This window comes from Lolium perenne, chromosome 7, assembly GCF_019359855.2.
Source record: "Lolium perenne isolate Kyuss_39 chromosome 7, Kyuss_2.0, whole genome shotgun sequence".
Lineage (NCBI taxonomy): Eukaryota > Viridiplantae > Streptophyta > Magnoliopsida > Poales > Poaceae > Lolium > Lolium perenne.
In genome coordinates this window covers 275,743,055-275,757,742 of record NC_067250.2, presented here as the reverse complement: position 1 = coordinate 275,757,742, position 14,688 = coordinate 275,743,055, and the positions used below count along the sequence as shown (strand labels likewise).

The window sequence follows — 14,688 nt, the reverse complement described above, 5'->3', positions numbered from 1 at the left end:
TACCAACACAAATGCGAAATCGGCTATGTTGGTACAAGAATTTCATAAAAAATAAGGTCGGAAAAGAATATATTTATGCGGAAGTTAGAGAGGAGCATCATTTTAAACAGTACTGTACAAGTTCATATGAGTGAATTGTTCCAACTGTTCAATCTGCGCGATCTCGACAAATCTATCCTGATTTGCTACGTTCTGTAAGTGATTTATATCTACCTCATCTCGTTCATTGCCTGCACTATATATACTAGATTTAGATGTGCGCCTTGACGCACGATCCCGTAAAATTCATCCATATTTACATTTTATATAACAAAAAAAAAAATCAGGCCATGAAACGATAATATATTTTTTACGTTTCCCAAAAAAGTCAATAGAACAAAATTACGAACGGAGTAGCAAACGCTGATAGATAATACCCATATGCAGGCTATGATGATTGTATTTGTCCCACATAAACATATGTGATATGTGATAGCTTTTACACATACAGAATCCTCCGTTGTTTCATAGCTCTTGGCCTTTATTACAGATATGGAGAGGTACACAGGAGAACATTCCCCTCACAGCGCAGAGTTAAATACAATAGTCACACGAACTTCCCTACCTTCGAATTGTGTCATTGTCACTAAAATTGCAAACTTGGACACCCAGTTTGTCCATCGAAAAATCAAATAGTGAATACACTTTGTGACCTAGCTCCAACCTTGTTCAGATAGCTTTAAACAAAGAGTGCATATAGCTTCAGCACCAGTTTTTTATCCTCTAGAGTAACCTGGTAAATGAAGTGATGCAACAAAAAGTAGTCTAGAAGAAAGCATAATTGAAAGAAAAATCAAAGCTACTTTCTTTACTTGATACATCATGTCAAGCTCCAGCATCTAAATGTTTGTACAGTGTTACAATTGCCACAATTGTCTGTGTGTGTTTTTCTTAAGGAGAGGGATATATTCAACAGATGAATAGCCAGCCATCTCTTTAATCCATCTACAAACTGGTGAAAGTAAGTGGCTCTTCAATACAAAGCCAGTACTTTATATTGTGGAAATTAAGTAGAGAGGAGGGAGATCAGGAGGAAGGGAGGCAAATTACCTTGGCTCATTTTCCTCATCTGTTTCTATGATAGCATAAAAAATAAGAATATATCGAACATTTACTTGTGTTTGCCTTGCAGCGGAGGAAGCACTGGCATGACACCTTGAGCTAGAAACAGATAGTTGATTATGCATCGCATCATGTCTGTGCACTGCACATACGAAATAAGATGGTTGATGCAAATGCATACTTAGTAGTTAAGTGACAAAAATATATATTAAGGAAACAATATGAATTGACTACGTTTTCCCTGAAGTGGAAACAACATTGCAACATGAGTTCCTGAGCTAGAAGTAGCAAAATGTATGAGCTCTGCACACGTGACATGATGGTTAGTGGCCATACACAATTCAGATATAAATAATTCGAATTTAGCTATACTATTATGGAACCTGCCAGAAATAGAACAATGGTATGACAACTTAGATGGAAGAATCTGATTATAATCCATAGCAGAAAAAAATAGATTATAAGTTCTGATGCTAAATCGATTAAGTACAGTTAGTGAAGTTTTGGCTTATATGATCAATTGCATATGAAGTTTTGCACACAGCAAGAATAAAGTGATGCCTACCGTGAGATGCATACTTACAGACACAAGCTCACAGATCATACATATCCAATTTCACAGAGGCAAGGCTGCACTCATTCTGAAATGCTGCCGAGAGTTGTAAAGAAACGATAGAAGAGAGCATAGTTCCTTTTCGAAAAAAAAAGATAAGAGAGTAGTTATAACCAATGAAATGGATAGATAAAAAGGGGTGTAGGAAACCAATATCTGTGGTGTAGAAGAAAAAAAGGGATATGGTGTTTCTGCACCAGGGTGCATGCACCCTTTATTTAAAATGATTTAAAACATATTTTAAAATGTTAAACCTATACAAAAAATGTCTCGTGTATATCTTGACATGATACATGCTCACTAAGTTGTTTCAGCAAAAAAACGACATGTTTTGTGCCCTCTGTAAAAAATACAAATTTTGGTGCTAAAATAATCTATTTCTCGAGACATTTTTTTGTCCTTTTTACACAGGGCACAAAAAGTGTCGGTTTTATGTGATCTTTACATGCACACATAGAACATGTCCAACTACATGTCAAAAAAATTCCTAATTTTTTTATGTTTTTGAAATATGTTTTGTACATACCATGTGCATATGCACCTCGGATCAGTTTTGAGTTTCCGATATCTACTGCAGAACTAAAGGACGTCAATATGTAAAGCAGGAAAAGGAATATTTGACAGAGACAAAGAAGCACAAAATAAAAATAAAATCGTGAAAATTTGGATATCATGTAAACATGCAGACTGATTAGTTAGATAGAAAATTTGTTCTTCCATTTGATACCTAAAATGAGCAGACCACATTTATTGGCATGTAATGCAATAAAGAAATAATGCATAACAGTTCCTAGATTAGCAGGGTCTCATGCAAGATATCAATTTTAGAGAGAAGATAATAACATGCAAAAGATGCTCATGAATGAGTCTTATAACTGCAGAAAGTATCCCATCAGCTGCGACCAAATCATCGAGGTTGCCCAGTTCGATGGCTCCAATGTGCATATCAAAGCAATCCGTTCCATACGCTAGTACATAACTTTTGAAAATCAGTTCACCTTCACTATTTCTAAGAGCTAAATCAGCAGCATGATGAAGGTACATACAATTGTGTCTGTAATCTATCACAAGCTGCGGCCTAATCGATCAGAACATGCTTACAATCTCTATAATGTTTGATCCACCTTCCAGTAGCAGAATTTAATGAGTCTACTCAACAGAAGCTTTTTAGAAAACCGATGCCTACAATAGTGCGTACTTAATGGGCTAGATAATACATTCAGCCAAGTTTCAGAGTGTTGTACAGTTGTAGTACTCGCACAACACTTGATATAAATACATGTGAAATCCTCTTCACCTCTGCGGATGGTAAACTTTGCAGGTGAGATTACCTGGGAGTTTCCCAGGTTTGCGCAACAGTACGAATTTTGCGCCAATGGCCAACAGGATCCTGGGCCAAATATGAATCCTCTAGCTTTTACAACTACTAAAGATCGCATGGCACCTCTTAGGAGACATGTGTATATCGCCATGATACAAAATGTGCACTGCAGAAGTATCTAAATCACGCTCTGCATAAGCATAATAAAGGATTATCTGTACCCGATTAATCTACAATGCATAAAAATGAAATATGGGAAGATGCATCAGAAAATAACGGTATTCAATCAGAAATAGGGATATTTGCCCTAAATAACGGTAGAGTTCATAGGAAGTAGAAAATTGGATTAGCTAATATGAACAATCATCCTTCATAAAAAAACAATAATAATAATACGAGGTAGCAATGGTGCTAATGAATCAGAAAATATGGATATTTTCCTAAACAATGTAGAGTCTATATAAAGTAGAAAATATGATTAGCTAATATGAATAGTCACCTAATATGAGTTGATATACCATATAATTCATTTCACATTTATTGTTAGTTGATTGACTCCAGCTTCCTTGTATAACTGGGAAGTCTCAAGCTGTGTTCTTTCCTACCACAGATTTTGTAGAAGAAACAGATCGTAAAGATAAAATAACCTGCAAGTATAAAGATAAAAGATAGAAAAGTAACATATAAGCAAGCTTCATGTTAATTACCAACTTATCGTAGTAATATGGAAAGGTATTTCTGGATAACACCCATAGGCTTCCCATTGTATATCTGTGATTGAAGTAGCATCGAGACAGGACAAATTAACATGATTGATCGCATATCTATGCTGAGTGGCCTGTGGCTGCAAAATTTGCATCGTCAGAGTCACTCGCTGCTTCTTAAAGGTAATGTTCAGATTAGACATGGCATCTTTTAGTAATACGGTCTATGCTGTTAAATGTTGCCTAAAAACTGTGGCTATTAGACTCACAAGCTGTGAGATTAATTGACACACGTTTTTTTCATATGCACCTTTCATCATACGACCATTTTCTGTAGAGCCCTGAGATATAAAAAAACAGAAATGTCTATCAGTGTCACTACTTGAACAACATGCATATGCACTTGAACTTCAAAAACTAAATTGCAAGGCATCAACGTTCCTGACCAGTCAAAAACAAGGAAGCCATCTCAGTTATTACAAATAGCTTATTTCCATACAATGCAACTCCTTTTCGCAAAACAGCATAGAAAAATGAAGGATCATCTAAGAGGTAATTTTCCTTACCTCAAGAATGAAACCTGTAGCATCACTGAAGCTGTACAAAGAAAGTGAACTTGAGAGGAGCATAGGATTGCATCAACCATATCCAAATATGTACCAAAATATCAAGTTAGTTCAAACCAGACCACATGTCAAATCTGCATAAATGGGCATTCAGAGAGATTGAGAGGGGAGGGAAGACTCAACAAGAATTGGTAGGAACCCACCATGGTGAAGGAACAAACTGTCGCAGAATGTCTGCCTCTGCCACGACGTGGGTGTAACCCCTCCTTCGCTCAGTTGACATCACCAATTTAGCATTTGGAAGGTAAAGACTGGAATGGTCATAATCAGTGACAAAATCCCAGGGTTCCAAATTCTACCACATGGTATTGATGTGAGAAAAATGCCTAAAATTACAACAAAGGCCTACCAAGACATGTTCAAAATCTATCCCCAAATTAACGATTCAATAAGAAAGTAAATGAGTAAACATTGAATTGCTAAAAATGCAGCAAGTTTCACTGCACAAAAGTATTGCATCGCTGAGCTATATTCATTACCATACGAATGAGAAAGCTTGGAGAGAAGGCACCCTTACCTTGACCATAACCTCCACTGAACGTGAAAGGATGAACCAAATATCTATCGGGAGCATGGGAAAGAAATTAGTTCCTGCAAGAAATCACAGGGTGATATGGCCAATCCGAAGTGGAGAGGATGGAGCAGCAGCGAGAAAGAATGGAGGCAACGAAGGTGAAACAGATGGTGGACGTGCTGGCCGAAGACAGAAAATCATACCCATCGAGGGCTGGTAGGCCGTGCTGCGAAGGCGGGCGGCGCAAGAAGGGAGGTTGGTGGCGAATTTAGAGCGCCGAAGCCGACCTGCCAGAGGTGGCCGAAGATAGCGACGCCAATGCATCCCTCGCCAGACGCTTGTGGGCCATCTCGCCATGGCCCCTCTTGGAAACGGCATCGGCGCTCGGACTTCTCCAACCGTAGCCCGTGCTGCGCCTCTGGCTGCCTCCCATCCGGTACCTCGATCCTTGATTTCTCCACGCCCCTGCCTTTCCCAGAGCAGGAAGATGGGTGGCCATGGGGTTAGCCTAAGGGGAATGAATAGCAAATAGAAAGAGGGACAGAAGAGGGACACATACCTGGACGAAAATGAGTGTTGGTGTGGCTCGAGGAAGAAGAAGTGGTCTCCGCCGCTGCTCCGCCTCAACTTCCGCGTGCTCCTCCTGCTCCTACACCGGCATGGAGGCGGCTAGGGTTGAGGAAGAAATCATGGTGGATGTGGAGGAATTTGGGAGACGAGAAGAACAAGGAGGGATTTGGGGGAAAGGAAAACATTTGTCTGATTTGCACAAATGGCATCGGATTTGCAACAAAAAATTACTCTGGGACTAAATCAAACAGGAGCAGCTTGCCTCAGCTCTTACCTCCGCCTCCAGGAGATCTCCCTTCACAGGAGGGTTATTGAACGAGAGACAAAGAGGGAGACAGGTAGAAAAGAGAGAGCACCTGAGCCCGTGAGGAAAAGATGGATCACTGCTGCTGCTCCCGGTGGAGGCACGACGCGCGGCAGCGGGCTGTGCTGCTCTCACCGGCCACCAGACAATTCTCCCAATGGCGACCCGGTGCGCAGCGGCGGTGCTCCCGACGGCCAACGCTGCTCCCGACAATGGTGACTTCACCTTGACCGAATCGTCGCCTCCCTACATCCCGGCGATGAGCGCCACCAGGAGCTCCGCCGCTTTGTCCTTTTCCTCGTGGCGCAAGGAATCAACCCGCAGCGCCGCCAACCGTCGACATGGACCTCGTCTTCCTCCTCCAACCACAATGAAGGAGGTCGGACTGCTGCGGCGCTGCGGTTCTTGTTCCGCTGCTGCACGCGGATGAACAGGGGCGGGCTCGTCGGCCAGAAAAGAGGAGAGGCGGGCGCAGAGCACGGTGGAGGAGAAAGGCGGCGGCTGCGATGGGGATTGGGGAATATTTGCGTAGGGTTTGTTCGGGCGCTGTTTTTATCTCTCCAACCGCGACGCGTGGACCAACCAGTGGAGGATAGTCGAGGCTGACGCCCAGCCCGCGCGCGCCTAATGGCCTATCGTGGATGGCCTCAGAATGCCTCATGGGGATGCAGCAATTATACCTTTAGATTGTCCTAACTATATTGTTGTATATGCTATTATGCAGAATGAAAATTGGGGAATGCAAAAAAAGGAACATCGATGATATTGGGTTCATTGACCCACATATCGTTAATGGATATGTGTTAGAAAGATACCCCGCGACGTGGAGAAAGACCTGTGGGATTTTCTTACAAAGCAGCAACTCAAAAGTCAAATTCTATTTCCTTACCATTTTGGGTGAGTGTTTCTGTCTTGAGCACATTCTCTTTTGTTTACTCCATGCATGGTATGTCTAATCGATGAGTTATGCATGACTGTGCATGTAACGTGTCCGCAGGTTCCACTGAATTCTGCTAATAATTGAATTTCACATCTCCAGAGTTCTCATCATGGACTCTCTGAATATGGATTCAAAGCTTTGGGTCGACATGAGAAATATATTGCAAAAGTAATTATTTTCAATCATTTGCGCTCTATATCGATCGGCATCTTTCGTTCATTTCCTAATATCAAGTAAGTAATAACTCCCTTGTTCATTTAATTTTCTTTGCCCTGTAGAATTTTGGAGACGGTTCTCAGATCAAATGGTCGGTGAATTCAAACATGAGCTAGAATTTAGAAGGTTAATTAATGTGGATATTCCGCCACCGGGGACCAATCTATGTGGATACTATGTTTGTGAGTTCATCCGAAGACACACCTCTGAGCGGAAGGCGTCGGATAGCAACTTGCGGAGGAATGACTTGCGGAAGAAGCTTAGTCCAGAAGCTCGCTTCTGACCAATTCAAGAGGAATTAGCAGGATTTTTGGTGAGGGAAGTCCTCCATCCTAAAGGAGAACACTATTACGAGGACGAAGAACTTCTAATGCCGTAAATTGTGTATGAAACTTGTTCGAAGTTGTATATGGTCACCCGAGATTGAATATATATTTTATATTCCTCTTGAATTCTTCTTGTTTGAAATTTCAAACATGTTTGAAATTGTACATTCATATGCATCAACGTGTAACATGCATGTATATAGTAGCATAGAATATGTGTACTGAAACTTCTTCAAAATTAAAATAAAACACAAAATAAAATGTTAAAAAAATAAAACACTACAAATTAAAAAGAAACCAGATTTATGGGGGCTAAAACCCTAAACCTGTGGAGGCCTTTAGTCGCGGTTGGCCAAGCCAACCGCGACTAAAGGTCCTCCGCCCGACGGCCGCCTGTCGCCCATGTGGACGGGCCTTTAGTCGCGGTTCGTAAGCAACAGCGACTAAAGTGGGGGCCTTTAGTCGCGCATAATTGGTCCCGGTTGCGTAACTAGGATTAATGGCCGTTCCGAACCGTGACTAAAGGCCGTTTTCTACCAGTGCGACCAGTATCGATCCCGCTGAAATAGGAAACTTCTACAAGTTTTAAACGGCGTATACGCTGAGATAATAAGATATGTACATATAGCAAGAGAAAATATTAAACGGGATCCACTCATGAAGCTGAAAAGGTTAATTGGAGAGAGGTCTTTCAGCGTGTCATGCATCGAAGCACAAGCAACAAGACGACCATGCTGTTAGAGCATCTCCAGCCGTGTCTCCAAAATGGTTTCCAAATAGATTTGGAGCGCGTCGAATAAAAAATCATTTTCATCTGCGTGTCCCAAATGCCCTTTCTGTCCGGCGTGGCTTAATACGGTGTCTGGCGCCCCGAGCTCGTCCCCGCTACACAGGGGACGCTCCGGGCACGCTGGACACAACGCTTCACCACGCCCATCGATGAGACCGTGGTAGCGATGTCCGCGGGCGTCGTGGGGGTAACCGGGGTGGTTGGTGTAGGGGCGGAACCACCGGCGATCGCGGGAGAGGGTGGCAGGCCGGAGAGCTAGCAACGACGGCCGGCTCGGTCGATTCGAGACTCATGGCGGAGAAATCGGGCGACCATGGCGCAGAGGAAGGTCAGGGTGTGCAGATCGACGGCGGCGGCGGTTGGGAGGAGGTGAAACTTTCCTCGCGCGCAAACTAGGGGTTGTGTTCGGGCTGTCTTCGGTTCGCTCGAGTGACCCCTACAAATACAGGCCGATTTAGGTTTTCGGTCTCGTTCCAAAAAAAGTTTTTCGGTTTTGGCCCTTTTACGGTTATTCATTGGCGCCATTTTTCAGCCCGAACCCGTAAACTGGCGGTTATTTTTCGGTTTGGCCCCTTTATGGGCTTTGCTAGAGATGCTCTTATAAGGCAACAGGAATACAAAACCAGAAGTAGTAACACGGTGGAAAGAAATAAAAAGCCACGAACAGATAAAAAGAAGATCTAACAGCGCGGAAGAAAGCGGAGCTCATCGCAGTCGCTGCAGTCTCCCTGCCGCCACCTCCTTCCTCTGATCTCATCCCTACGTCATTCTGTGACGACACCTTTGTACTCCTCCTTTCCCTTCTGAAGCTCGTTCCTCCAATCCATCTACATAGAGCATTAAGATTAGAGAGGGATGGAACATATGTTGGGATTCTTGGGGATGAGCAGGCTGGCACATCTGAGGACGGGAGAGGCCGAAGGGGGGCGCTGCGCTTGGGATTGGCCGCGCTAGCCATAGGCGCTTCTCATAGTGAAAAGAGGAGAGGTCGTGGTCGTGGTCGTGGCTGGTTGGGAAAAGAAGAGGAGAGGCGCCTGGGGTTGGGTCAGTTGGTGGAGACGTAGCGAGGATGGAGAGAAAGACACGTAGGCACACCACTGAATAAAAACCCGCTGCTCTAAACCGACCGTAATCACCGGCAACCCGATCGATAGCAGGTAACTCCCACATCCGAAGAAAAAGGAAAGAAAAAACAACCGGTAGACCAAATTGACGTAGCGATAACAAAGGTACGCACGTGTCACACAATGATCGGACGAATGAGTGGATAAATAACAATCTATATATGAGGATGCCCAAATCTGTTTAGCTTTTATATAGGTTATATAGTTATAATGCCTCTCTACAATTCTTGCTATCCTTGTAGTTCTCTGCTCTGTACATAATGAAGTCGAGCACATCGCTTCTTTCTGATAGTTCAATTAATGGTCTATTTGTCTAAAGCAGCATATGCGTTCTTAAACTGTGTAGTGCATGGTGCTTAGAAACATGGGGAAGACTCTGGCACGGGTGTTCTCTTCACTACTAACCACAGCATTGGATAAAAAAAATGTTCATGCGGAGTTCCCTGTAAATGCTCAGGTTTGAGTCGATTCCGCGTGCTTCTAAGTTATAGTTGTCGTGCAATGTTGTATTGCACACTGATGCAGAACGCTTCTCACCTTTGTCAAATAACATCATAGAAGTACATGTTGCCCACTTTTGATGAAAAATTACATTAGGCAAGTACGATGGTAGACTCTATGAATTGTGCATAATTTAAGGGTTTTTCTTATGAAGGGTGAGGATGTGGTTGCTGAATCGGAACTCGAGGGGATCTTGATGTCATGAAGAACAAAATGGTTGAGGCCTATGTTCAGCTCTGATTTTACATGGAGGGTTATATCTATGCTCGTGCTTGTGCAATTTGTTTATCCAGTGATGCTGCTAATTAATTTGGTTTGCCTTTCACCGGTCATCGACTCTTATATGAACTAAATGTACAGTAGACAATGAAGAGTGAAAAACTTTTGAGCTTATATGAATGTATGCAATTATGGATGCATTGTATGTATGAACGAATTCTACATGTATAATTATAATATTTTTTATTCGTAAGAAATTAATAGTGATGGACAACACAAATAAGCTTGTCATTGGTACTAAATATAGTAGTGACGACCAAGAAAATTAAGTCTATCACTGGTAACATATTACCAGTGACGGGTACGGGTATATTGCCCGTCACCAGTAACCTGTTCACAGTGAAAGTATATCAGTGACGGGCTTGAAAAAACATCCGTCACTGGTAAGCATTTAGAGGTTACATTCTTACAGAATCTCGATTCCCTAAAATTGAACTCCTTATCTGGACGAGTATTCTTAACTCCTTATAATTTGAGGAGCTAAAGGGTGGTCGTTTTGATCCGATCCCCTATATTTAACTCCTTATAATTTGTTTGACCAATTCTTTTAGCCTTTGGCACAAGCATTCTAACTGGGTTGACCAATAGACATACATATAGTTCATCAACTCTAGCATTTAAAATTAAAACATACACACAGTTCATTCATAAGACACCAAATCGATCAAGTTCATCCAAACAACGACTTCATTGATCAAGTTCACCCAAAAACCACCACATCGGTCAAGTTCATCCAAAATGAACACATATATCAAGAAGCATAGAGAACCTCCAAAATCCATCACATCTACCGCTACAATCACCGCCGATGGAACTCTTGCACTTGTGTGCTCATCACCAGCAAGAGTGGAAATACTAATTCATGAAATCTTACATTCAAAAAACAATTCATGATGATGATGATGAGCATCACAATTCATAATCGGCTTCAATGGAAATACTAATTCATGAAATCTTACATTCAAAAAACAATTCATGAAATCTTCGACATTTCATTGAGCACTTGGTTATCATCGAATCATCACACATATATATGAAAGGGCTTTTTTTTTGGAATAACACAAATATTAGCAAGCCGCCTCATTAAAAACCTTCTAGTCCCCATAGGTACCCTGGTAAGGAAAAGAGTGCGGCTGCTTCTATCGGTTAAAATCAGGGGTTCATCGACCCAATTACAAAAGTCTTACAGGAGAAAGAACAAAAAAGTAAAATAATCAACCCAGAGAGCAGAGCAGCTGCAGCTGCAGCCTAGAGCGGCCACGAACGTCAGAGGATACGGTCTAGCTCCGTTGAATCTCCTCCCGGGAGGAAGTAGATCGGGCAGGTGTAGAGTCTTGTCCAGAAGTTCAGCCTCGGTAACATTCCTACCTCCCAGCTCGTCCGCGCTTCCCGACAACCTCCAGGGGTACGAGGCCTGCGATTAAACCTGGCAATGGTTAGTATCCAAACCAGACCCGCGTAACCAGCTAAGACAAACCGAATTAAGCTAACCCACCGAATTCTATGCTGAAACCAAACCCAAACTGACAAGGTATTGACTTGTCAATGCCTACGGATTGTAGACTAGGGTTTAGTTGGACGTAGAGGGCAAGTAGATCTCGAAGGTTTCAGCCGAAAAGTACTCGACGAATATGAAAACTAGGGTTTGAGAAACAATGATTCGATGCCTTCTGTGTCCCTCGACTCCCCCTTATATAGGAGGCGGAGCCGAGGGATTCGTATTGTACAAGTTACAGAGTCCGGGAAGGTTTCTAACTCCTCCCGCAAGATTACAAATAATGCTTCCTATTACAACTCTAGCTTTCCTTAACAATATCTTGGGCTTCCGAATCTTCTTATTCTTCGGGTAGTGGGCTTTCAGTAAACCCCGGGTACCATCATCGGCAGGCCCATTGGGGATGCCTATGTCAGTAGCCCCCGAGATTTTGCTTGAATCACAGAGTCAGGGAAAATCTCCACTGTTTATTTTTACTCGACAATTCAAAACCTTTCTATATTTCTTCACATAAATTTCTATATTGTGCAGGGATAATGGTAGTTGGGGCTAGTTCATCTGACGGATCAGGTACTAGTTAACTGCTCTAGTGGCAATCCGCAAAAACCTACTTCAAAATCACGTCCCTGGACATGATCTCGGGATACTGGTGTAAACTTCGACAGGTGCCGCTTAAGGTCTTACCATTCTGTCGAGTCCCAGTTATATTTATCGGGTACCTAACGTGTCCGTTAGGATTTTTCTTCATATCTGTTGATACGGATAATAGTAGCAAACCGACGTCAGAGACGGCGCCACGCCTCACAGAACGGATCTGGGGTCTTACCTTCGCAAAGTTTTGCGGCATTCAGAAATTGATCGCAACTTTAGCGTTCTGAGAATATATTGTCGAGTGCTTATTCGGCTGTTGGAATGGCACATTTTATTGAGTCAAAGATGACTTATATTGTTCTCCCGATGGGAGTATATGCAGAGTTATTTATAACTCGAAATATACTCTTTTGCCCTTCTATCTTTCTTCTTTTCATTCATTCTTTCTCTCTCTCTCTTTTTATTTATAATTTCATCGGGCACGCGAACAGCGTTCCCGATGGGAGTAGCCCCCGAGGCTACAGCCAAGGACTTGTCCTTGGTTGTAGGCTCCACGCCTTATGCCGCTATATTTTCTTTCTCTCCCGAAGTTTTATAATTTCTCGGGTGCGCGAACAGCGCTCCCGATGGGAGTAGTCCCCGAGGCTATGAACAAATATTTGTATTTGATCATAGGCTCATGCCATTTCTATTTTGTCCTGCTTGATCTTTTCATTTTTCCAAAGTAGCCCCCGAGCATTTGATCAAAAACTTGTATTTGATCAAAGGCTCTCCGATATGTTTTCATGTCGCCTTTTTATGCCGCTGCTGAGTCGAATTTTTCGCTCTGACAAGGTGACGTTATTGCTGACGATAGCCACGATTGCAAATCCGAAAATGGCGAGAAGTTTTCTCCCACTGCCTTGCGGGCCCAAATTATCCATTATCTCGACACGTCGTGTAGGTGGGGGACACACGTCCTCCGCTTTTCCTGGCGCACGTACCGTAACTTCTCCAGTGTTAAAATACTTTTTTACCCTTGTTTCCACGTGGTTATCATCTATCACACATTTTTTCCATCCAACGGTCCGCCGCTTCGCCGTACCTCTATATAAGATCTCCTTCTTCTTCCTCGAGCAATTCCGCTCGCGCCGATCTCCTACTCTTCTTTACAAAACCTCCGCCTGCGTCCCACAACTTTCTGAGCTCATCTTCTCCAAGCTGCATTCCTGCGCCATTGTTGATGCCACCGCGTCGGTTGATCAAGCGCAGCACGCCTGAATCGTCAATGGCTGCCGTAGATCTGGGAAGCGCGGAGTGGGAAAGGTCCAAAATTTCCTCTCAGGACATCAATCTCTTGAAGAAGCTAGGGATTAGCAAGAAGCCCAAAGCGCTGTGCTTCCCTAGTGAAGAAAGCTACCCCACCCCTCCAATGGGGTATCGGGTAAGTTTCGTCGACCATCTCATCCGCGGTCTTTCCGCCCCCATTCATCCTTTTCTCTGTGGATTGCTTTTTGTTTATGGTCTTCAACTTCACCACCTCACGCCCAACTCAATCCTCCATATCTCCATTTTCATCACCCTCTGTGAGGCCTTCCTTGGCGTCCAGCCTAACTGGGCGCTATGGAAGCGCATTTTCTTTTGTCGCCGCAATGGTTCTCCCAATGTCGCCTATAATATAGGCGGCGTTGTTATTTCTGTTCGCCCCACAGTCGATTACTTCGACGTCAAACTCCCTGACTCAGTTCAAGGGTGGCGCAAGAAGTGGTTGTACATCCAGGAAAAGAACCATGGATGCGCTGAAGACAACATCCCTCCTTTCGATGGTGCCGAAAAAATCCTTCGCCGCCGCTCCTCGGATGCGGAGGCTACCGAGGAAGAAAAAACATCGACAGAGGCCTTGATGTCTCGCATCCATGAGTTACAAAATACTCGCGGCAAAGAATTATCAGGCATCCAAATCACAGCGTATTTTCTTAGAACCAGAGTGCAGCCTCTTCAGGCTCGCAAAAACCCTCTCTGGAAGTATGCTGGCGATGAGGACGCAGATCGGTTGTCAGTGGATTTGGAGGTCAAGGATTTAGAAAAGCTTGTCCGAAAAATCTCTTCTCTCAGCAAAAAAGATTCTATCCCTTCTTCTTGTCGTGTAGAAAAGCCACCAATGCGCTTCCCAAGGTAAACTTTGTCAATTGATTTGTTATTGTCTTGCTATCTTTTTTATAACTCCTTTTTTGACATCTTCCCCTGTTTTTATATAGAACCATCCAAATCTTATCTCGCTTCCTCCCCTTCCTGAGGGTGGAGAAGTCGAGGAAAGGGCCGTTGTCACCGACGACAACCAAGATGCCCCCTCTTTTGTGAATGAACCCGCAGATTCTCGAAAATCTGCGGGATCTGTTGAAAAGGAGGCTGCCTCTGAAGGTACTGCGTCAGCATAATCTCCTCCTCCTGCTGTTTCTCCAAAGAACAAAAGGAAAAGGAGTGATGTCGAAGATTCCGGCACCTCCAAAGCCGAAGAAGCTGTTCCTTCACATCAGAAGGCAGCTTATGATCCATACCTTGAGGCCCTCATCAGTTCGTAAGTCACCTCTTTTTTTTTATTTTTGTACTCAAAATTTTTTCTCTATCTTGCTTTTTATGCTGCCAACATTTAATCGCAGTGATGATGAGGAAGAAGTACCAGCTTTTGATGTG

The 14,688-nt window shown here is 43.2% G+C and overlaps 1 long non-coding RNA gene across 9 annotated transcripts; it reads right to left on the bottom strand.

Moving 5' to 3' along the window:
- Window positions 1–403: 403 nt before the first annotated feature.
- LOC127312625 (uncharacterized) lies at window positions 404–6,286 on the bottom strand. Of its 9 annotated transcripts, XR_007858459.2 has the most exons (5): window positions 5,806–6,283; window positions 5,439–5,522; window positions 5,083–5,344; window positions 4,883–4,956; window positions 404–4,616 (listed from the first exon to the last, which is right to left on the bottom strand). It is a non-coding gene; the product is annotated as an uncharacterized lncRNA (long non-coding RNA). The 9 variants fall into 9 exon arrangements; XR_007858458.2 differs by having other exon boundaries at window positions 4,883–5,344; window positions 5,806–6,282; XR_007858460.2 differs by having other exon boundaries at window positions 404–3,636; window positions 3,743–5,344; window positions 5,806–6,281.
- Between the last annotated feature and the right edge of the window lie 8,402 nt (window positions 6,287–14,688).